A 25,876-nucleotide genomic window follows, 5' to 3' on the forward strand; every position below is an offset into this window, starting at 1 on the left:
AATCTCTAATTTTATTAGCGCTCTTTTTTTTTTAAACACGATTCTTGGGTAAACATCAATACACCGTACACCTTTTTGTTTAATCACACTTGAAATCTTATGACTGACTAAATTGAATTTCCTTTACATGATTTAACAAATTAAAAGATTCAAAGCTTTACATTAGAGCTTTAGACCAGAGGCTAACATTAACTACGAGATGTAACCAAATAACTATGCTTGGATTGAATGGAGGCACTTTTGTCATATTTCGTTAAATCGCCATATTTCGTTAATGGAGGCCAATAAAATTCTTTGTTATAGATAACTCTATACTTCATAAATACAACATATCATCAGCTGCAACTGAGTTATATCTCAGAAAAATGAGAATATATATTTTTAGAGAGAAAAAATAGAACAAATTTACAACAATAATTCCTCCATATATGTTATAGCAGTCATGTGATACCAATCATATTTTTTATTAATTTCTTTTGAAAACGAAAAACAAAAACTGAAAAACAAGAACTAGATTAAGGTAACTCAAATGTCGTTTCAGTTCTGCCAAGTCTATACACAAAGAACTAGATATTCGATTACAAAAGCATGATTACATTTTCTCACAAAAATACTAATTAACTAAAGATAGCACCAAGGGACTAAAAAAACAGTGTCTAAAACAATAACCATCTCTCTTGCGGCTTCCTATCCACATTCCAAAGGAATCAAAGAACAATATGAATGCATTCACCTCAAGCGCAGTGGAACATCGTCGTTAACCGCACGCTCAGCAGAATTAACAGCACGATTTGGAACCGCAGCCCAACCGCAGCCCAGCCTCATGGGCCGCAATAGGAACATCAGGAACAAGCTCCTGGTCTGCACGGTGATTATTATTCAGATCTGGTGTAACTGTAAATAGAGTTAGTAATCTTGGATATACGTCAGGACCGGGTACCCCAATTTGAAGAATGTTAACAAAAAAAAATAGAGATAAGAAAATAAAGAATATGTATTAAAGTTGTTGTTTACATGATAAAGGGTTATGTTCAGGACGGACCCAAGCACAACAATGAGGGGGCACTTGCCCCCACTTTAAATTTTAATTTTTGTTTTAAAAAATATAGTTATATATAATATGCTTCCATTTTAAATTTTAAATGACTCCATTATAAATAAAATAAATTCAATTAGTTAAAGTTTTAAATTTATTTTTTTATTTTTTTATTATTTTGACTATTATTTAACCTAATCAAATTTAATTATTGTATAGTCACTTCTTTATTATTCTCTTAAACCCTCTTCTTATTTTTATATTTTCAATCTTCTTTTTCTATTCTTTGTCTAATGGTCATCTTCTCTTCATCAAAAAGTAAATTTTAAATTCTCCAATTTTTTTATATAGCTCTCCATGACTCTATGTATATTTCAATTTCATTATTTCTCTTTTTGATATTTTCAATTGAAATTTTTAATTCAAACAATTATAGTTTAGGTATTAATCTAATATTTTATTTTTTTTCGTGACTTTATATATTTTATTTTATTCTCGATTTATTCATCCTTATTAATTATTTTTTATTTTTTGTTCTATTATATGTACCTATGTTGCATATAAAATTTTAAAATGAACTGATTAATTTATTAATTTAAAATTATTTTTATTTTTAAAAATAATGATAAAAATATTTTAATTACAATATATAATTAAACAGATACATAAAATCTTTTATCTAATATTATATCAAAATTAAATTAAAAAATATATAATAAATTTTATTATTTTAAAAAGAAATAAAAAAATTATAAATTATGTTTTTATTATTTTATATAAACATACTTTTCATATAAAGATTTAATTTTTTTAGTATTTATATATAATTTTAATTTCAAATTATAAATACTGATGTATCATTAGGCACTAATATGCCAGTTAATTCGGTTTTTTATTATTAAATGTGTATAAAAAGATTAGTTAGGATAATAAGTTATCTATAATTTAATTTAAATATTTTAATTTTAAATTTTAGAAATAAAAAAATATTTTTTTATAAATTATATATAATGAATAATATTTTAAGAATAAAAATGTTTACTGAATCTTTTTAATTTTTATATCTTCATATAATTAATAATATTTAACAAAATTTTTTTAATATATATATTTTTGCCCCCACTTCTAAAATTTTCTGGGTCTGTCACTGGTCATGTTATTTATAAGGATAACCTCTTAAATATTTAGCTACTAACTACTAACTCTCAACTACTTATTATTACTCTAACATAACTACTTATTATTGTTCTAATATGCCCCCACAAGTTGGAAGATGAAAAATATCAAGAACTCCTATTTTTGAGAGATTAAATGAAAGAGATGAGCGGACAATGACTTAATAAAGATGTCAACCCAATGGTAATGATTTAGGCCCAATGGGAAGGAAAATGGGTTGTTCGTTGGTGTTTCATGAAATTGTTTTGTTTAGACATGTGTGGGTTTGGTATGTTTAAAACAAATTTAGTACTAGTGACAAAAGATATTACCATTTCATAGAAAACAATGTTTATGAACATTTCAAATTTTTTATTTTTCAAAGTGTAAACAACATACTCTTTAATTCCATTTTTAAAATCAAGAAAAATAGCTTTCTTTGTCCTTAGATCAAATTTAGAACGATTAGTCATGACAGTTGATACATAGCATAAGCAACCAAAAACTTTTATATCATTATAATCAGGAGATTTATTAAATAAAATTTCAAAAGAAGTTTTAAAATTATTTATAGAAGAAAGAATTCGGTTAATTAGATAAACTGCATGATTGATAGTATAGGACCAAAATGATAGAGGTAAATTAGATTGAAACATGAGAGCACGAGCCACATTTAAAATATGTTGGTGCTTACGTTCCACTCTCCCATTCTGTTCGGGTGTTTCAACACAACTACGTTGATTAATTATGCCCTTTGAAAAAAAATCATGTAAGAGAAATTCCGGTCCATTGTCGGAACATATATACTTAACTTTGGAGTTAAATTGCGTTTCGACCAATGCAATAAAATTCTTGACATGATTTTATACTTCGCTTTTCGATTGCAATAAAACTACCCAAGTAAAACGGCTGAAATCACCAACAATAGTTAAAAAATATTTATGATTATGGATTAAATTTTGTCAAAACGGTCCCATATATCAAAATGCAATAATTCAAAAATTACATTAGCTTTATTAAAACTGGGAGAGAATGAAAGTTTCTTTTGCTTGAAAAAATGACAAACATCACAAGGCTAATCATGAGGCATAGAAATAAAAGAAAAATTGTCTATGTAAAAATTTTAACCTTTGTCATAAATTGAAAGGTGTAATAGATGTTAAATGAGTGGTATTTATTATATGAGTAGGAAATGGATTATTTGTTGTGATGGAGGTTTTAAGGACATACAACCCTTCTCTCATGCTACCCAAACCAATTATCTTCAAATTGTTGTCCTATAAGAAACAAGAAGAGTGTGAAAAAGTAAGTTGATAATTGATCATTGAAGTTATTTTTGAAATAGAAATAATATTAAAATTGAAGTGAGGTAGGTAAAGAACATCATGAAGAGACCTAATTAAAAATTTTGCAAAACTATAGAGACCGACAGAGTAATTAAACCTTATTAGAAATAATAGTTAAATCAAGTAGTTTTTATTTTCTAATTAAAAGTTAACAAGATAATTTTTCAAAAAAAATTAATTAATTGACATAAATATAAATACTTATTGCCATTATATCTCTTTTTATTTTGTTTTAAATTCAATTATCTCATTTAATTATTCTAATAATTTTATTTTAGTTGTAAAACGTGTATGAAAAAAACTAAATGGTACTTAATTTTTTTTATCTAAAAATAAATTTAAAAACCTTTTCAGGTCTTTATTTGCGTGCCATGAAAATTTAAGTTTACGTCTTTAAATATGATGCGAATTTCACAAACTATAAATTTAAGTTGCTTTTGAAAAAATAGCTTAAATAATAAATATTTATATTAAAAGTAACTTATAAATAAATTATTTTGTATTTAATTTTTTAATTCTAAAAATACTTATTTTAAGAGAAGAGTGATAAAAAACTTTTTATTATGAAAGAAGTCGTTTTTTTTAACTTCTCCATAAGCACTAAAATAACTTTTTAAAAAGTTGTAATTTGGCTTTGAAAATTGCACCAGACATTAATAGTATACCTTTTCACGGTCCAGGCATGCAAAGGAGATGGACAGAAATACTAGGTACTTCCACAATCTAGCTTCAGCACGGAGGCGGAACAATCAGATTGGTTGATAAACCCATATTTTATGATATATTTTGTGCTCAAATCAAGTGATTTATACAATCCTTCATCCACTTATTCATGTAAATTGCATAGTTTTACTTTCCCTTCCTTATTATGTGAAGTATGTGAAAAACATGTTTCCTATGCTTTAAAAATATTTATTTTAATTACCTTTTATTACCATTCGATGTCGTGATCTGTGTGTTAAGTATTTTCAGATCTCCTAAGGCAGGAATGATTTAAAGGATGGAAAGGAAACATACAAAAATGGAAGAAAAGCACAAAATAGATTTTTTGAAGAAACTGGCAGCGACGCGAACGCATGGACGACGCGGCCGCAGGCCTAGCGCGAAAAGGCAGCGATGCGAACGCGTGACCCACGCGGACGCGTGCCTTGAGCAGAATGTAAATAACGCGTACGCGTGATCGAAGCGAACGCGTGACAAGGAAAACTCCCAGATAACGCAATCGCGTGACCCACGCGGACGCGTGACAGACGCCACGTGCAGAAATTGCAGAAAACGCCCCCAGCGATTTCTGAAGCTCTTTTGGCCCAGATCCAAGTCCAGAAAGCACAGATTAGAGGTTATAAAGTGGGGGAATGCATCCATTCAGGAGAGGCCTTCCATTATTCACTTTTCATAGTTTAGATGTAGTTTTTAGAGAGAGAGGTTCTCTCCTCTCTCTTAGGTTTTAGGATTAGGATTCCTCTTAAAGGATTTAGGATTTCAACTCTTCATCAGGTTCAATATTCCTTTTACTTTATATTTCTCTTTACTTTTAGATACTTTAATGCTTTTATTTAATTACTTATGTTACCAATTTGGTTTATGAACTCTTTATGTTAGATTGATGTTCTCTTATTAATGCAATTGAGGTATTTCAGATTTATGACTCTTATTTAGCTTTTTGTTATATTCTTGGCTTTAATTGATTAACTGGAGGCTCTTGAGTTATTAAACTTATCGTGATTGTTGATTAATTCCTCTAATTGACTGGAATTCCACTAACTCTAGTCTTTCCTTAGGAGTTGGCTAGGACTTGGGAATCTAACTAATTAGTCTACTTGACTTTCCCTTGGTTTCGTAAGGGTTAACTAAGTGGGGTTAAACTCAATTCTCATAAGAATAACTAGGATAGGACTTCCGAATTTTCATACCCTGCCAAGAGTTTATTTTATAGTTATTTATTTATTTTATTTGTCATTTAAATTACTTGTTCTTTACTTTCAAAACTCCCAATTTACAAAACTCATAACCAATAATAAGAACATCTCCCTGTAATTCCTTGAGAGACGACCCGATGTTTAAATACTTTGGTTATCAATTTATTTAGGGGTTTGTTACTTGTGACAACCAAAACGTTTGCACGAAGGGATTTCTATTGGTTTAGAAACTATATCTACAACGCGACTATTTTTATAAAATTCTTTACTAGCAAAAATCCTAACGTCAAAATGGCGCCGTTGCCGAGGAATTGCAAACGTGTGCCTTACTATTGGTTATTGTAAATATTTTTCTTTTACTTGTTTATTTGTTTTTGTTTTCTTTTATTTCTATTAGCTACTATGAATTCTCACCCCTCTCGCTTTGAGTTTGGTTCTAAATTTGTTGAAAGGAGTGGAAGCTATAACAGGAATATACATCAAGGTCTAAGCAATCAAGGATGGATGGAGCCAAGAGGATCTAATCAACCCTTTAGGCAACGTAACCCTCCGAGATATCATGGCAAGGACCACTCTACAATGCATACCAAGCTGGCAGATATGGTGGACCACCTTGTAATTACCAACAAGCCCCACCCTGTACTTATAGACCACCCTCTCAACGTAGCTTTGAACCACTACACTCACAAGTTCTTTTTCACCATTCACCACCGTATGATGTAACACCCTACCATACTTAATCTTATGCTTAAGTCATAAGACTGAGATAGTAAGGTATTACGACCTCTAAAAATAGTAATATATATATATATATAATAATAGAGAAAAGATACTTAACTAGGAGCCTTGAAAAATGGGTAAAACAAAATCGCAAAACAAAAAGCGCAACGCTCAGGAAAGGATTACTTGCGTGCTAAGAAACCTAATAGGAACATGATAAAGTTAAGCAAAAGAATAAAGGAAAGCCAAGGAAACAGCATAACTAGCCCCTGACTTAGCCTGCGAAGCTAAGGCTGGCCAGAGGATATATATATATATATATACATATGAACATACATAGGTATTTCCAAAATATACCAAAATACCAAAATAAACTCCTATCTCTCCCTCAACCTCTAAGAGGAGCAGCATACATAAGTTACTTGGAGAGTAAGCTAAATACATATATATATATATATATATATATATATATATATATATACAAATAGAAAACCAAAATATACCCAAGGACTACTTCGCTTCCCAGGATCTAGACGCCTAGCGAGGAGCCTCTCGACCTACATCTGAAAAACAACAATACAATATGGAATGAGAACCTCCGGTTCTCAGCATGGTAAAAGTGCCACGCGCATAATAAATAAGGTCCTGAGAATGCCATAGGCAATCCTAGAACTCCGTTATACAATTATCCAACTTAATTACTAAACAGAAGCTATAACAGGGGTAGGTATTCTAAATCTACCTAACTCACTCAATTTCAATCCTAATCTAACACCAAACCATTTCTCCTTTTCCTCCATCCCTCCATTATCCACAATGCAACAGAAACAAGCAACCAAACAAGGTCACGCACAAGTAATGAGCAGATAGTACAAATAGCAAGTATAACAGATAGCAGGTGATATATATCAATTAGGCATACCCAGAAAATGCATAGCAATCAATACAAACAAATGCATATGATGCATGCCTGTCCTATGGCTGATGGGGCCCATCTGTCGGTTATCCAGCCAACCCGACAAGTTCGAAAACCTTAGACTGTCCCCCGTCGTGCATCCCCAAGAGTCTATGCATAGAGTTCACATTCATATTTCATAAAATCACTCAATGGGGGCTATCCATACCCGGGAATTTATACGTGCCCGGTCACCCTTACGACGTAGGGTAAACAGAGTATCGAGATTCAACCTGGAACACGTGATGGCGAGCCACGGCTCTTACCCAGGGAACTCGTATCTCAGATAGCATTATTCATAAGCCATTTCATAGTCATAATCATTATTTAATCATTCATCAAGCCATGGCATATTAACTCCTTTTATTAACAACCTCCCTTTCACATTTTTCATCGTCATTCCCTTATAATTCATCTTGATTACCCTTTCCGGGTCCTGACCAAACTTTTTATCAAAATCTTTTCATCCTTCTTAATATCGAATACTCTTAAAATCAACCCAACTCTAACATTAAATCAATCACATCACACGAGGATTGAACTTTAACTTCTCGAACTCATGACTATCACTAAGACATCCTCGACACTCTATTTTCTTTTCTGTTTCTAATATAGCAAATGAACTCGGAATCGCACAAACTTTATGTCCAGGCGTTCATATTGAAATAAGCTTTCTAACAAACTAAATATCATAATTTTCTGATTTTTCTAGCTTCAAAAATAAAGGAAAAATCGTGACTGCTCTGCAGTGCATAAAACCAGAAAAACAGCAGCAGCATGTGATATTCAAAATTCAATATAAAATCCAAGTTAAATCCAATGAATTTTGAAAATTAATGTAGTTAAACTTTAATCATCCAAGTTTCTTTCTCAATTGGTTCTGAGTCAATACCATTTTTAATGAAAAAGTTACATTACCTGTAAGTTAAGTAAAAATGAGACAAAATCTGTTTTAAAAACTAACAAGCTTAGTACCTTTCAATTGGAATAACTTTTATTACAAAACTCCAATTAAGCTAAATTTTGATTTGAGAACCTTTAGCTCATCCAGAAACAAGTGTGTCTTGGTTGCAACCCAATTTCTATTTAATTCTAAGAGTTACAAGCATTGGAAGTTGATGCATAGCTTGCTGAAATTTGTTTCTTTTCAGTTTTGACCACCAATATTCAAAATTCACAGCTCCCAATCCTCAACTCTTAAAATTCTGAAATTTTAGAGAAATAAAGAAAGTTAATCAAATTTTATATTAAAATTAGTTTCGCTCCAAAACTCAACTCGTAGAAGTCGCAGCAAGACAAACAAGTTGCTGCCCTGTTTGATCTTTTCTGCTGCTGGACAGATTTAACAACCTAACTTTAAAAATTTGCTATAAATTGTATATTTAACAAAAAGGTCCCAAATTTTCCAGTTTAGTTCCTTATATTCCCAAGTTTAGTCCAAACTTGGTCTCATGCAATTCTGATCATTACATAATTAGTTACAGCATATACAATACCACCACAACACAACTCTACATCCTTATTAACAAACACCAATTCTAATCCATCATAAATAAATATAAGAGCACACCATTAATAACTTTCACACCTCATAATTCTAATATATAAATTCACTAACAAATCTATTCTAACAACATTACAAGGCTAATCATTAAATACAACAAACAATCCAACTTATTCTATGGTTCCTCTAACCTAAGTTTTCACAACACCGTAAATATTAAACGTGCGAAACTTAAACCATACCTTGGCCGATTACTTAGTTCACCCAAGGAAGCCTCACAACTCGAAATTACAGCCACTCCAAGCTCAATCAAACAGTCCCAAAACAAGCCTTGGTCATCAACAAACCACCAAGTAATCCCAATTCAATTCCAATGCTTATATACCCACTTAATCTACACCTAATACATATACATGTTCCAATTTCAGATTTCTCATCATAAATACAAGATTGGACTATGGTTTAGGTTGTCCTTACCATGCCCACACGCATAACAACTCGAGCTCAATAAGCTCCGCAAGCTAAATTAAACCTAAAACACCAAATTATACAAAATCTCAACACCAAAGCCCAATAAATTCAGAACTGGAAATGAGAAAATTGAGGAAGAAAGCATGGCTTCCTTACCTTACAATGTTATGGGCTTTGTAGAGCTCAACGCCGCGGTCGCGTGGCTGCAAACGGATCGTCAATCGGAGCTCGGAGCGAGAAGTTATATGGATTTGAATGAAATCAAGGGTTTTGGAATCTTCAACATGTTCTTCCCCATTTTGGCTCTGCCCAGCGTGTTCTGCATGCTGAATGGAAATGAAATAAATGAGCTTCAGCTCATTATATATAGTGAGTTGGTTGGGCCCACGGGCCCGGTTTGGGTCCGGTTCGACCGGTTCGGCTCGTTTAGCCCAATTTTGGGCCAAATTTTTCGAAAGTGATATCAAAATTCTCGTTTTGTCGAGCTCTATCCTATTTTGATATTAGTTTTGCATATTTAATTTTCCAATTGAAAATTCAATTTATTAACTAATTATATACCGATTTTAGCGGGGTTTATATCCTACCCACCTAATTAGGAATTTTGTCCTCAAAATTCAGAGTGCGTTACCTGAATGGAGGTGTGGGTAGTCCTTCCGCATCTCTATCTCAAGCTCCTATGTATATTCTTCAATACCAGCCCAACACCAAGTTACTTTCACTAAGAAAGTCTCTTTCCCGTGTAAACGCTTAATGCTGGTATCATCAATTCTAACGAGAGTTATTGGAAACGTCAGATCTTCTCTCACTTGAACTAATTCCGGCTTTAGGGCATGACTATGATCAAAATTGTATTTACGAAGCTGCGATATGTGAAACACGTCATGCAGGTTCGAACAATGTGGTAGTAAAGCGATCCTATACGCCACTTGTCCGATGTGATAGGCATTTAGTTTTTTAGTTTTTGATTGATCATCCGATTCTAGTTCATTGAAGTGATCTTCAGAAATAGGTATCCCCTTCCTTCCAACTTGAGAAGTCTTCTTCTTAGATCCACCTAACTCTTTTGTCGGCTTTCATAGTGAGAATTCTAACTTAGATTTGCGTAACTCTTCCCCTGTTGTTTCGGCTGTCAAATTCAGGAACTAAGACGTTTGATATTCCAGTTTTCAGTTAATTCAAAGGTGTTTAGCATACTGTGAAGTCTCACCTTCTCCCTGATGTATAGTCTCTTTGATATCCCCAATAAGTGGTTTACTCCGATGGGCAAAACGGGCCTGGTCGCTTGATCTACAGTTCCCTAACAGTATCACCTTTTGTCCTAGTCTTTGGTAACCTATTATGAAATCAATGGCTATTCATTTTTATCTTTAATGTAGAACCTTCGACGGTTGTGGCATTTCAAACAGTTTCTGGTGGCCTTTCATTTCTTTCTCATACGTCAAACTTGTAATCACATAGATTTCCACCTCGTTCTTCATTTCTGTCTGGTCAAAATATCTTCTTTGATTCGTGGTAGGTTTTAGAAATCTCAAGGTAACTTCGAAAATTTTCTCTTGTAAGCTTCGAACAACAGTTTCTTATTTCAACTTCCGACCTCAACACATAACCCTCTCTTGGTGTCTTCTGGATTCAACCGGTTTCAGTACTCTTAGTAGCCCCTTATCACCGTTATTGCACTCCTCAAGTCTTTGACTTTACGATCTCTATTTCGACATTAAACATATAAATCTTTTCTTAGTTCCCTTTTGTTTGCCAGACTTCGACATCCTCGGTAGGTCTTTATCGTCCCCTTACGCTTCCTGCATTTCATCTTTGCTATGTTTTAAAACTGCAATAGATTTAGTTTGACTCCTTTATCTATACCCTTAATATCCAATTTAAAGTTCCAACTTATCTAGCCTTCCATTCTCCGAAATTTATATCCAAGCATTTCCCCAAAAACTTCTTACTCAGGGCATCTGTTACCACTTCACGATGTTGTATTTACACGTATCCTAAACCCCTCTGGTAATGTATCGCACTAATTCTGAGTTGTTAAATAAGTTCGGGTATTCTAATTACTGGATTTGGGGTTAATCCTTCTCTTGGAGTTTGAAAGCTCTCTTCATATTCGGGTATCTATGTAACCGGTGTATTTCTAGCGCATTAAATTAATCATAGGCTTTGTGGTCGACAAGAATTTAAAGCTCCAAAACTCTTTTTGACGGCGCACGCTTACCTGCTTCATCTTCCGTATCCAAAAGTCATGCTCTTAAGGAATCAACATCTCCACAGTCACAACTATATTTTATACGTGATACTAATATAGGCTCGAGTTGATTTTCAAAAGGACATTAAGCTCGAAAAATGAATGAGTAATACAAACGGTGTTCGTAATGAGTCAAAAAGAAAATTTTGTACACGGTTGATCAGGATTATACCGAAATGATGGAATGCACAAGGAGAGGAACCTAGGTGCATCTCAAGAAAAGAGTTCAAATTAGAGACCTTTGGTAGGAAGAACAGAGCGTACAGAGTCAAAGAAGTCTCAGCTGATTCTGAAGAACATGGTTTGCGAATAGGGGCAACTCTAGTCATAGCGAGCATACAAGATTCAAGGATTACGCGCTTATACCAAGACAAGCTCAGGCTTATCCTGGAAGAAATAATATTCATGCGCACAAGGAGTAAAGTTAGAAAGGTAGTCAAGCTATTTAGGAAGAGCTCCGGATCGAATGTCAATGTAGGTTTCAAAAGAAGGATTAGATCGAGTCGCGAAGGTTCGTTAGCACACTCTCTCTGCATAAGATTTCCTACCGTTCTCTTCCTTCTTCTCCAGCATAACCGATGCTCCCCACAAAGAAATAGTTGGTTAGGTGATTCCCTCTTCTAGTACTCCCTTCCACTCAATCCTAAATTCTACGGTTATAATGATGTCTTCACTTGTGGTGCAATTGAAGTTAATTCGGTTTCCGGTACTAAGCCTATCGCAAACTCGCTTTCTCTCTGGAATGGAAGTTTTGACACACCTTCAAGAATTGTCTTAGAAATTCTCTCGTATAGAGATTTGGTTTCATCTCCACTTATCTCTGAACAATTAACATCTAAAGGTTGTGTTCACTCTACTCCTCTTCCTCAAAGTTTCACCGTCACTAAATTCCAAACAATAACTTCGCATAACCCTCAACACTCCTGATTCCTTAGATATGGTCCAACCTGCTTCCACTACGTCACTTAATCCTTAACCTTCAAAAGTCTAACCACCCTGATTCTACTGCATCATTCTGACTCTCATCCTTTAAGAACTTAGTCACTCATCTAAGTTAGTTAAGTATCACTCCATCTTAATAACTAGTAGTCTTCGACTAACCATCGGTTCGGACTCCGCAATCATCAAAACTTGTCGTGCTTCACAAATGGATCATACATATATTAATGATACGCAAGGTAGTTAAAAACTCAACTGCTAGCTTATGATTACCTCGGGTCTGAAGATCGGATTCGACTGCATCCTGGCGTTTCTTGTGTGGACAGTCTCGAGCTATATGCCCCGACTTCTCGTACTTGTAACATACGCCTAATCTGGTCCTGCACGGTCTGTTTGGATGATACTTCTTGCACCTTGGGCACCTTAAATCATCCAGTTGAGTACTAGTTTTCCCTTTAGCATTCGGATCCGGACGGTTATCGTTCCTTCGGTCATTGCTCCAGTGCTGAGAATGTGAAGCGACCAAGCGATTCTTTTTGAAAGTTTGGCTCCTCGGTGTAATCTTTCCCTTTTTCTTTGTGAAGGGTTCTCGATGATCACTTCTTGCTACCTCAGCCCTCCTTGAGCTTTCTCCCATTGCCTGACCCACATTAACCTGCTCCAGATAACTCAGTGGTACCCCTGTATTCGGAGCATTATGTCCACCTTCATATTCATTATCATCATTGTTGCCAGTTCCAGCTTGTGGTTCCATTCCATCCATTACTCGGATGGTCGCGGCAGCAACAGTACCAATGGCAGCAGCAACACTCGTCATTGCGGTCACGATATCGGTCAAACTATCTATTGGTATGGTTACCTCATTAGCTCTCCGTCCTTGATCCCGATTACGCTCACGACTGCGCCCATGAGATGCCATTTGGTTCCTGTTCACACCAAACAAGTGATATCAAGGTGATCAGTCTCAATATCTCTAGTTTAGTATTTCAAAGTCCCAAATGCATGCTCATGAGCATTCATGCCTCATATATCAGTTAGATACCCTAAATAGCATGTATAGACACCCAGAGTATGCCCAGAGACATAATCAGTCCGTCCCTCAGGCTCTATAGGAACAAACTGCTCTGATACCATAATGTAACACCCTACCATACTTAATCTTATGCTTAAGTCATAAGACTGAGATAGTAAGGTATTACGACCTCTAAAAATAGTAATATATATATATATATATATATATAATAATAATAATAATAATAATAATAATAATAATAATAATAATAATAATAATAATAATAGATAAAAGATACTTAACTAGGAGCCTTGAAAAATGGGTAAAACAAAATCGCAAAACAAAAAGCGCAACGCTCAGGAAAGGATTACTTGCGTGCTAAGAAACCTAATAGGAACATGATAAAGTTAAGCAAAAGAATAAAGGAAAGCCAAGGAAACAGCATAACTAGCCCCTGACTTAGCCTGCGAAGCTAAGGCTGGCCAGAGGATATAATATATATATATATATATATATATATATATATATACATATGAACATACATAGGTATCCCCAAAATATACCAAAATACCAAAATAAACTCCTATCTCTCCCTCAACCTCTAAGAGGAGCAGCATACATAAGTTACTTGGAGAGTAAGCTAAATACATATATACACATATACAAATAGAAAACCAAAATACACCCAAGGACTACTTCGCTTCCCAGGATCCAGACGCCTAGCGAGGAGCCTCTCGACCTGCATCTGAAAAACAACAATACAATATGGAATGAGAACCTCCGGTTCTCAGCATGGTAAAAGTGTCACGCGCATAATAAATAAGGTCCTGAGAATGCCATAGGCAATCCTAGAACTCCGTTATACAATTATCCAACTTAATTACTAAACAGAAGCTATAATAGGGGTAGGTATTCTAAATCTACCTAACTCACTCAATTTCAATCCTAATCTAACACCAAACCATTTCTCCTTTTCCTCCATCCCTCCATCATCCACAATGCAACAGAAACAAGCAACCAAACAAGGTCACGCACAAGTAATGAGCAGATAGTACAAATAGCAAGTATAACAGATAGCAGGTGATATATATCAATTAGGCATACCCAGAAAATGCATAGCAATCAATACAAATAAATGCATATGATGCATGCCTGTCCTATGGCTGATGGGGCCCATCTGTCGGTTATCCAGCCAACCCGACAAGTCCGAAAACCTTAGACTGTCCCCCGTCGCGCATCCCCAAGAGTCTATGCATAGAGTTCACATTCATATTTCATAAAATCACTCAATGGGGGCTATCCATACCCGGGAATTTATACGTGCCCGGTCACCCTTACGACGTAGGGTAAACAGAGTATCGAGATTCAACCTGGAACACGTGATGGCGAGCCACGGCTCTTACCCAGGGAACTCGTATCTCAGATAGCATTATTCATAAGCCATTTCATAGTCATAATCATTATTTAATCATTCATCAAGCCATGGCATATTAACTCCTTTTATTAACAACCTCCCTTTCACATTTTTCATCGTCATTCCCTTATAATTCATCTTGATTACCCTTTCCGCGTCCTGACCAAACTTTTTATCAAACTCTTTTCATCCTTCTTAATATCGAATAATCTTAAAATCAACCCAACTCTAACATTAAATCAATCACATCACACGAGGATTGAACTTTAACTTCTCGAACTCATGATTATCACTAAGACATCCTCGACACTCTATTTTCTTTTCTGTTTCTAATATAGCAAATGAACTCGGAATCGCACAAACTTTATGTCCAGGCGTTCATATTGAAATAAGCTTTCTAAAAAACTAAATATCATAATTTTCGGATTTTTCTAGTCTCAGGAATAAAGGAAAAACCGTGACTGCTCTGCAGTGCATAAAACCAGAAAAACAGCAGCAGCATGTGATATTCAAAATTCAATATAAAATCCAAGTTAAATCCAATGACTTTGAAAATTAATGTAATTAAACTTTACTCATCCAGGTTTCTTTCTCAATTGGTTCTGAGTCAATACCATTTTTAATGAAAAAGTTACATTACCTGGAAGTTAAGTAAAAATGAGACAAAATCTGTTTTAAAAACCAACAAGCTTAGTACCTTTCAATTGGAATAACTTTTATTACAAAACTCCAATTAAGCTAAATTTTGATTTGAGAACCCCTAGCTCATCCAGAAACAAGTGTGGCTTGGTTGCAACCCAATTTCTATTTAATTCTAATAGTTACAAGCATTGGAAGTTGATGCATAGTTTGCTGAAATCTGTTTCTTTTCAGTTTTGACCACCAATATTGAAAATTCACAGCTCCCAATCCTCAACTCTTAAAATTCTGAAATTTTAGAGAAATAAAGCAAGTTAATCAATTTTATAACAAAATTAGTTTCGCTCCAAAACTCAACTCGTAGAAGTCGCAGCAAGACAAACACATTGCTGCCCTGTTTGATCTTTTCTGCTGCTGGACAGATTTAACAACCTAACTTTAAAAATTTGCCATAAATTGTATATTTAACAAAAAGGTCCCAAATTTTCCAGTTTAGTTCCTTATATTCCCAAATTTAGCCCAAACTTGGTATCATGCAATTCTGATCATTACATAATTAGTTACAGCATATACAATACCACTACAACACAACTCTACATCCTTATTAACAAACACCAATTCTAATCCATCATAAATAAATATAAGAGCACACCATTAATAACTTTCACACCTCATAATTCTAATATATAAATTCACTAACAAATCTATTCTAACAACATTACAAGGCTAATCATTAAATACAACAAATAATCCAACTTATTCTATGGTTCCTCTAACCTAAGTTTTCACAACACCGTAAATATTAAACGTGCGAAACTTAAACCATACCTTGGCCGATTACTTAGTTCACCCAAGGCAGCCTCACAACTCGAAATTACAGCCCCTCCAAGCTCAATCAAACAGTCCCAAAACAAGCCTTGGTCATCAACAAACCTCCAAGTAATCCCAATTCAATTCCAATGCTTATATACCCACTTAATCTACACCTAATACATATACATGTTCCAATTTCAGATTTCTCATCATAAATACAAGATTGGACTATGGTTTAGGTTGTCCTTACCGTGCCCACACGCATAACAACTCGAGCTCAATAAGCTCCGCAAGCTAAATTAAACCTAAAACACCAAATTATACAAAATCTCAACACCAAAGCCCAATAAATTCAGAACTGGAAATGAGAAAATTGAGGAAGAAAGCATGGCTTCCTTACCTTGCAATGTTATGGGCTTTGTAGAGCTCAACGCTGCGGTCGCGTGGCTGCAAACGGATCGTCAATCAGAGCTCGGAGCGAGAAGTTATGTGGATTTGAATGAAATCAAGGGTTTTGGAATCTTCAACATGTTCTTCCCCATTTTGGCTCTGCCTAGCGTGTTCTGCATGCTGAATGGAAATGAAATAAATGAGCTTCAGCTCATTATATATAGTGAGTTGGTTGGGCCCACGGGCCCGGTTTGGGTCCGGTTCGACCGGTTCGGCTCGTTTGGCCCAATTTTGGGCCAAATTTTTCGAAAGTGATATCAAAATTCTCGTTTTGCCGAGCTCTATCCTATTTTGATATTAGTTTTGCATATTTAATTTTCCTATTGAAAATTTAATTTATTGACTAATTATATACCGATTTTAGCGTGGTTTACATATGACCCTTATCCACCACAATTCCAATCCAATTACTCCCAAGAACCACCACACTCTTATTATGAACCCTCTCTCCCCACCAATGAACCCTCGTACCCACCCCAACCTTTAGTGAATGACAAACTTCGTGTTCTTCTTCAAGGGCAAGCAAAGATACAAAGGGGTGTACTGGAACTCACTATTGCCTTAACCGAGGTAGTAAATATAATAGTTTCCCGACATCTGAGCACTCAAAGTACCCCCATGGTTACATGTGGAGAATCAAATGATGAGCGTAGCATGAAGGAGACCCTAGAAACTCCGGTGGACAATGAGGAGCATGACTTTATATTGGAACAAGTGGGGGAAGCCATGATAGTCGTAGATGAAGAAGTGGTTGAAGATTTAGGAGATGCTGAACCTCCATGGGAATCGAGAACTGTAAAGGATTCCGCTGAGAAATTCGAATCTGATACCAGAGAGGATAGTGCACAACCTCCAAAGCATATACCTTGTGAACAACTGGACGGAACAGACCAAGAAGTTGATTCCATGGGCAGTGACGATCATGAACCAAGCTCTCCTAGTCATGAACTCACATCCGCAACTGAATTCCTTGAGCCTGAAGAACCTTGTCTAAGTGAATACGAAGATGACGTCGAGGTAGATTTCTCTCAACCTCTAACGTATGACTTGAGTGACGATGAAGACATAGAAGACTTTGATCAGGACACAGTTGCAGTTGAAGAATTTCGCAAAGAAGTGGAGGAGTTCACAGAAGGATACAAGGGAGTAGAGCTTACAGAACCACTGGAAACACCTATCCCAAGACCATTACCACCTAATACAAGCTTCAAGTGGTTACAATCCTTAACATTTATCTTTACTTTTCCACTTGAATATGGTTTACTTGAAACAGATGGCCAGCTTAGAACTCTCTGCGGCTTTAAGAGTAAGAGGGAAATGGCTCGTACTTAGAGCTGGTGTACAAGATTCAATAAGGTTCCACGCTTCAATTCGAAGTGCACGGATTGGTATCATGTTCAATTGAATGGGTCTCGGAAGACGTTTGGTCATCTTGGTGAGAATACAATTTCTAAACTGCCCGGATTGAAGAATATAGATCAAGACGAAGGCGGATTCAAAAGCAAAGTTTGGGATCCTGGAATCTGTTCTGACATTCGTCACCTCGGGAGCCTGAAAATCTGTTTAAAGCTGCTAAAAAGCTTTACATGCCTAGTTTGGGATCCCGGAGGCTGTTGGCATTCCAAACATTGGTGGAGATTTCTGGATGAATTTAAGCACAAGCCACCATAACAGGAAGCTCATCAAATGTCCAACTTATGGACTTTAACTAAAAGTGCTAGGTGGGAGACAACCCACCATGGTATGATCGTTCCTGTTTCAATTTTATTCAATTTTGTTTTTTTTTATATTATATTATTTTCATTGAACCTGAATATTATTCATAGCATTTGCATCAGCATTGCATACTGCATAATTACATACAAAAAAAATGCACGCAACGCGTAAGCGTCGCTGACGCGACCACGTCACAAGTGCATTAGGAAGCAAAGGAAAGTGAACACAAAGTCACGCGAAAGCGTGGCTGGAGGCGTGCCTTTGGCATAAATTGTTCCACACGACCGCATCGCTAAAGCGTTCGCGTCAGTTGCGAAAACTACCTCCCACGCGTCCGAGTCAATCACGCGGACGCGTGATCTGGAAATCAGCGTAAAAATCCAACGCCCAGAAATCTGGGCTGGAATTGTGCGGCTGGTGTGCGTTTAGCACAAAACGGCCCATGCGTCCGCGTCCCTGACGTGAACGCGTCACTTTTAAAACACCCATCCCACGCGAAAGCGTGAGCGACGCGTCCGCGTCACATGGATATCATGGGCCCCTAAATGGAGACAGAGAGATGCGCTGAAATGACGCTGGAAGTGTGCGTCTAGCACAATTTCCAGCGACGTGGCCGCGTGCCTCACGCGTCCGCGTCATCCATCTTTTATACATTCCACACGTTTGCGTGAATTCAAACTCACTAACCCCCTATCACGCGAAACCCTACCTGTCGTGCCCCCATACCCCCCTTCTTCTTCCTCTCGTCTCTGCAACCCTCCCTCCTCCACCACCCAACCACCAACACTTCCAGCCACCACCGCCGACCACCGCACCACCCCCACCACCACACCCCATTGCCGAAAACCACCCCCTCTCTCCTTCTCTTATTTCTTTTCTTCCTCCACCACTGCCCCTCCTCCACCGCGCCGGCCAGCCTCCACCACCACGCCACCAGCGCCGCCTCCCATTCCAACCCCCTCTAACCCACAACCCTCGCCGCCCCTCCCACCATCACAACCCCTCAACCAACCCAAACCCCACCCTCCAACCCAACCTGCTCCACCACCGCGCCGCCCTGTTACACCACCGCGCCGCCGTGCCCCCTCCCAGCACCGCCACTTCACCACCGCCATCTCTCTGATCCCTACCTTAGTTCATACGCATACCAGGTTCCGCCGAACGCCACTTTCTTTCATTCGTAGTTAGTTGCATATTTTTCAGTTTATGTTCAAAATTAGGATAGTTAGAGATGCATGTTTGTAGTGGATTCTAGGTAGTTAGGTAGCTAGGATGTGGTTAGTAGATTTAGGCCTGATAATTGCGCCGTACTTGTTGCTTGTTTTACCTATTCTGCAATTCTGTTCTACCTGTGATGTTAATCCTGTCCATATGTTGTTCTTTACTGTTTCATGCTGCTGTTGCACTGCTCTTTCATGTTCATATTACTTGTGTGTATTTGCAATTTTATTTTAAGTTATATGAACTGTTCTGCTTGCTGTTTATTACCCGGGAACATCAAATTTTAGCCAGAATGCTGCCTAATTTTCTGCAAATTATTTTATTTTCATTCATGTTCTGGTTTTGGCAATTTTGAATTTTGCATTACTTCGCTATACCCAAACCATTTCATGAACGCACAGGCCCGCATTCTTGTTCCTTTCGATTTCCTGGTTAATATATTGCATTATTGATTATTAGATTTTAATTTTTGCTACTCATGCATCTATATGATTATCATCAATAACCTGATTTTCTTGCTTGAATATGAGTTGACTGTTATTTAAAATTGTGAAATTCTTGTTACTAGGAAATATTTATCAATGCCACTCACTTTATTTTTCTTTCTCCTAAGTCACTGATTTCCACTTTCTAACCTCTTTTTCAATCCTAACCGATCTAACTTTCAAACTTCTCTTTTTGGTTTTTAACTATTTACTTTACCTTTCTAACTTAAGGCATGGTTATTATTTTTTCTAATTAACATGAATTCTACTTATATTACATTTTGGATTGTGATTTTTCATCTCAGATTTCTAACTCAAATACAATCCATAATGCACATAAACTTAACTCATTTCATAATTCTACTGCTCGTTTGCCTTCATGCTTACATTGATACATCCTATTTGCCTACTTGTTTTCCTGCTTTTATTTTATCCTGAAATTTTTGCTTTTCAGGATGTCTGACCCTCAGCGCAAAGGAAAGGGCAAAGCGACCACTGGTAAACGGAAAAGAGGCGAATCCTCTATGTCTATCCTGGACATTCTGCATGATGACTCCTGGCGGGAAAAGCACTTTACCCCGCAGGAGTAGGCTGACCAGCTTCTCCCCGCCACTAATCAAGTCAAATTTGCAAACAGATACTGTGAGCTGAAGTATCCCGTGTTTGCCACCTCCAGAAACCTGTACCTGGAGATAACTCTGAAAATTCCAGAAGAACTAAAGCAGTACACCTTCGATCAGATCAAACAGAGAGGCTGGTTCTTCTTGGAAAGGAACTTGACAGAGGTCAATGCTTCCTGGGTCCGAGAGTTTTACTGCAACTATTTCAAGACTACCCTGGATGCAGTGCACCTCAGAGGGAAACAGATATTGATCACTGAGGAAGCCATTGAGGACATTCTACAGCTTCAGCCTAAGTCAGATCAGCCTGATGATTACAAAAAGGCTGAGGAGGATATGCGCTATATGAGATTTGACTGGGATGCTGTCAAGCAGAGGATAGCCCTTGATCCGACTGTCCCATGGGTCATGGGTAAGAACACAGCAATGCCTAAGGGAATCAAGCTGATGTATCTGAATGATGAGGCTCGGCTCTGGCACCAGATCCTGAGCAACTTTGTTATGCCGAGTACTCATGAGACAGAGCTGCCCGCTGCTATGATCACCCTCATCTGGTGTGTGATGGAGGGTAAGGACCTGTATCTTCCACGCTTCATCCGGTACTATATGGCCAGGGTCCATGTCAGAGGCACTCTCCCCTTCCCTTATCTGATCACCCAGCTCGGCCGTCGAACTGACGTGCCTTGGGAGCCTACTGATGAGAAGCCACCTGCTGCAGACTGCAAGAAGATTATCTCTCACAGCAGGAAGTTTCAGGCTTTGGGCTACAGACCTCCATTCCTCACCGCATCTGGTGAGGCAGCCACATCTTCAGCTGCCCTTTCTGCATCCACTGCCCTATCCCCGTCCACTGCACATCCACCTGCTCCTGAGCCCATTTATCATTTGGTGCATCGACTCTTCGCCCTTCTGGATTGCATGGAGCGTCGCAACAAGCGACGCTATGAGCACCTCAAGTTGTTGATCCGATCCGACAACGACATTCCCTCCGAGCCTGACACCCCTTCTTATACATCTGAGGTGGATGAGGATGATCGTGAGGAGGAGGCACCTACCAAGGCAGAGTAGGGAGGACCACAGCAGGCTCCGCCACATCCTGAGGAGCCACATCAGATTCAGGCCGTAGACCCATAGATTCCTCTACAGTCAGTGCCTCCACTGCAGCAGACCGATCCCGCTACCCTCATAGAGACTGCAGACCCTCCGGCCACCACAAAGACACCAGCAGCCCATCCTTCCGGTGATGACACTCTTTTACACCCAACTTGAGTGAGCATCGAGGACGATGCTATATTTTAAGTGTGGGGAGGTAGCCATCCCTAGCATATCTTTTTGGTAAACTACTACAGACTCTTTTATCTTATTTTGTCTATTTTTCTGTATTTTTATTTTTCAGTACTTATACATTATTCTTCTGCTGTATTTTTACTTTATTTCCGTATTTTGCACTTTAGTTTATATCTTAGCCATTTAATTTAGTTTGCAATTCTAAACTTATTAGTTATAGAATATGTGGATTAATTAGTATAGTTTACCCTTTTAGCATATAATAGTTTGGTTTAATTAAAAATAAAAGAAGTAATCTAGAGACTTTTGTAAATCAAAACAATCTACACACCTTGTATATGTAACATTACATGTTAGTTAGTTAACAACATTTCTTCAAGGAGGAACACTAAAACTTTAAAGCTACCCTAAAATTTACGTTGAGAATAATGGGAACTCTTAATTTTTACTTGCATAACATGTATAACTGATATATGCTTTTTGAGCTGGAGAACACACAGCCCGTGAGTTTTGAGCTTAATTGTATGGTTACATTCAAACCATAAATTTTATTCCTGTGTGTTTTGCCCTTCTTTTTCATTCTAGTGTTCTTTACTTTGTTTTAATCTATATGTCCAATTATAGAATATAGATACATACCAAGAGATGATTGAGGCCATCATTTGAATTTTTCCTTACTTATCCCAAATTAGCCTACCTTTTACATCACCCATGTTAGCCCCTTGAGCTTTTTAATCCCCCCTTGTTCTATAAACCATTTACTAGCCTTAAGTAGAAAAATAAATTAAAAATCCAAAGTTGAATCCTTGGTTAGCTTAAGATAGAAATTGTGTACAATTTAAGTGTGGGGAATTTTATGAGAACATAGGATGATAGAAACAAAGTAGGAATTTAAAAAGAATAAGATGTTTCAAAATAAAAATTTGAGAAGCGTGCTCATGTGAAATCAAAACAACTGAATTACCAAGTGCATTGATTCAAGTAAAAAAAATTTTCAATATTTAAATAAAGGGGATACACAAAAATTCTCCAAATTGAAAAATAAAAAAATCAATGCACATGGAACAAAAAGCTCAAAATTAAAATTAATGCATGAGTTTGTAATCCAAAAGGGAAAATTTTGGGCAAATAGGTTATGGAACCTTAAAATTATATAAAGTATGTATGTTAGGTGAGACCTTAGACTAATCAAGGATTCACTTATTAGCTCACTTAGCCTTATACATATACCCTTACCTTTACCTTGGCCCCATTACAACCTTTAATAAGACCTCATGATTTTTGTATGTCTATATTCCATATTTGTTGATTAGATGAAGAACAAAGTTATAGAAAGTAAGGATAGAAAAAGAATAGAGTGATTAACCCAATAAACACTGAGTGACTAGAGAGTAAACACAAAATCCAGTGAGGGTTCAATAGCTCATCACCATATATCTTTGCTTAATTGTTAATTGTCTTGCAAGTTTGTAAAATATTTTTACCCATCTCAATTGTAAAGGTGCTTTAACATTATCTAGGGTATGGCTATGCATATATGATTCCTTGAGGATATGAATTAATTTGACTACATGTAAGCTTTATATACAAGTGAATAATAATTAGAATTGCATGATTCATTTAGGTAGTTGCATTTAGAATAGAATGCATTGCATGAGATTCCACCACTTTACCTTACTCTTTATCTTGGATGTAGCATGAGGACATGCTATTGTTTAAGTGTGGGGAGGTTAATAAACCCATATTTTATGATGTATTTTGTGCTCAAATCAAGTGATTTATACAATCCTTCACCCACTTATTCATGTAAATTGCATGGTTTTATTTTCCCTTCCTTATTATGTGAAGTATGTGAAAAACATGTTTCCTATGCTTTAAAAATATTTATTTTAATTACCTTTTATTACCATTCGATGCCGTGATTTGTGTGTTAAGTATTTTCAGATCTCCTAAGGCAGGAATGATTTAAAGGATGGAAAGGAAACATACAAAAATGGAAGGAAAGCACAAAATGGAGTTTTTGAAGAAACTGGCAGCGACGCGAACGCATGGACGACGCGGCCGTAGGCCTAGCGCGAAAAGGCAGCAACGCGAACACGTGACCCACGCGGACGCGTGCCTTGAGCAGAACGTAAATGACGTGTACGCGTGACCGAAGCGAACGCGTGACAAGGAAAATTCCCAGATGACGTGACCGTGTGACCCATGCGGACGCGTGACAGACGCCACGTGCAGAAATTGCAGAAAACGCCCCTAGCGATTTCTGAAGCTCTTTTGGCCCAGATCCAAGTCCAGAAAGCACAGATTAGAGGTTATAAAGTGGGGGAATGCACCCATTCAAGGGAGGCTTCCATTATTCACTTTTCATAGTTTAGATGTAGTTTTTAGAGATAGGTTCTCTCCTCTCTCTTAGGTTTTAGGATTAGGATTCCTCTTAAAGGATTTAAGATTTCAACTCTTCATCTGGTTCAATATTCCTTTTACTTTATATTTCTCTTTACTTTTAGATACTTTAATGCTTTTATTTAATTACTTATGTTGCCAATTTGGTTTATGAACTCTTTATGTTAGATTGATTTTCTCTTATTAATGCAATTGAGGTATTTCAGATTTATGACTCTTATTTAGCTTTTTGTTATATTCTTGGCTTTAATTGATTAACTGGAGGCTCTTAAGTTATTAAACTTATCGTGATTGTTGATTAATTCCTCTAATTGACTGGAATTCCACTAACTCTAGTCTTTCCTTAGGAGTTGGCTAGGACTTGGGAATCTAACTAATTAGTCCACTTGACTTTCCCTTGGTTTCGTAAGGGTTAACTAAGGTGGGTTAAACTCAATTCTCATAAGAATAACTAGGATATGACTTCCGAATTTTCATACCCTGCCAAGAGTTTATTTTATAGTTATTTATTTATTTTATTTGTCATTTAAATTACTTGTTCTTTACTTTCAAAACCCCCAATTTACAAAACTCATAACCAATAATAAGAACATCTCCCTGCAATTTCTTGAGAGACGACCCGAGGTTTAAATACTTCGGTTATCAATTTATTTAGGGGTTTGTTACTTGTGACAACCAAAACGTTTGCATGAAGGGATTTCTGTTGATTTAGAAACTATATCTACAACGCGACTATTTTTATAAAATTCTTTACTAGCAAAAATCCTAACGTCATTGATGCCTTAATGATTAATGGAAGGTTAGTAAGGAATCAAGCCAGGATCAAAGTTTCTATTCGCGGGTTCTACAAGAGCTTGTACCATCAGGAGACGTCGCCTATTATAGGATTCCGTGATAGGCTGGTAAAACAGTTAAGTGAAGCAGAGGCAACAGAGCTAGAGTCGTTGCCCTCGGTTGAAGAATTAAAGGATGCAATATGGGACTGTGGGTCAACGAAGGCACCGGGCAGTGATGGGTATAATATGAATTTCATCAAGAAGTGTTGGGGAGAAGTAGGAAGGGAGTTCACTGAAGCTGTGATGGGATTTTTTCAATTAGCTACTCTACCGAGGGATTCAAATGTTACTTGGGTGGCGTTGGTGCCGAAGTTTGTGGCCGCAAAAGAAATAAAAGATCTTCGGCCGATTAGTATGGTCGGTTGTGTATACAAGGTCATCTCTAAGGTGCTGATTCGAAGGATGCGGAAGGTGATACCTGGCTTAGTAGGGGAGACTCAGAGTGCCTTTGTGAAGGGCAGAAAAATTCATGATGGGACACCGATTGCTTGCGAAACTGTACATTGGCTGAAGGCAAGAAAAAAGAGCTCAGCAATTATTAAATTGGATTTTCAGAAGGCTTATGATAGAGTGAAGTGGAGTTTTGTGGATATTGTGTTGCATAAGATGGGGTTTGGACTCAGGTGGAGAGAATGGATCAAGGAATGTGTATGCTCTGCATCAATGTCGGTTCTTATAAACGGG

At 36.8% G+C, this 25,876-nt stretch overlaps 1 long non-coding RNA gene across 1 annotated transcript; it reads right to left on the reverse strand.

The window, feature by feature from the left end:
* Positions 1 to 494: 494 nt before the first annotated feature.
* Positions 495 to 16,735, reverse strand: LOC112765985 (uncharacterized). Its single transcript, XR_011875094.1, has 7 exons — positions 16,575 to 16,735; positions 16,425 to 16,479; positions 16,190 to 16,347; positions 9,263 to 9,432; positions 9,113 to 9,167; positions 8,878 to 9,035; positions 495 to 894 (listed from the first exon to the last, which is right to left on the reverse strand). It is a non-coding gene; the product is annotated as an uncharacterized lncRNA (long non-coding RNA).
* Between the last annotated feature and the right edge of the window lie 9,141 nt (positions 16,736 to 25,876).

Source organism: Arachis hypogaea, chromosome 17 (genome assembly GCF_003086295.3).
Source record: "Arachis hypogaea cultivar Tifrunner chromosome 17, arahy.Tifrunner.gnm2.J5K5, whole genome shotgun sequence".
In the NCBI taxonomy this organism is placed as follows: Eukaryota; Viridiplantae; Streptophyta; class Magnoliopsida; order Fabales; family Fabaceae; genus Arachis; species Arachis hypogaea.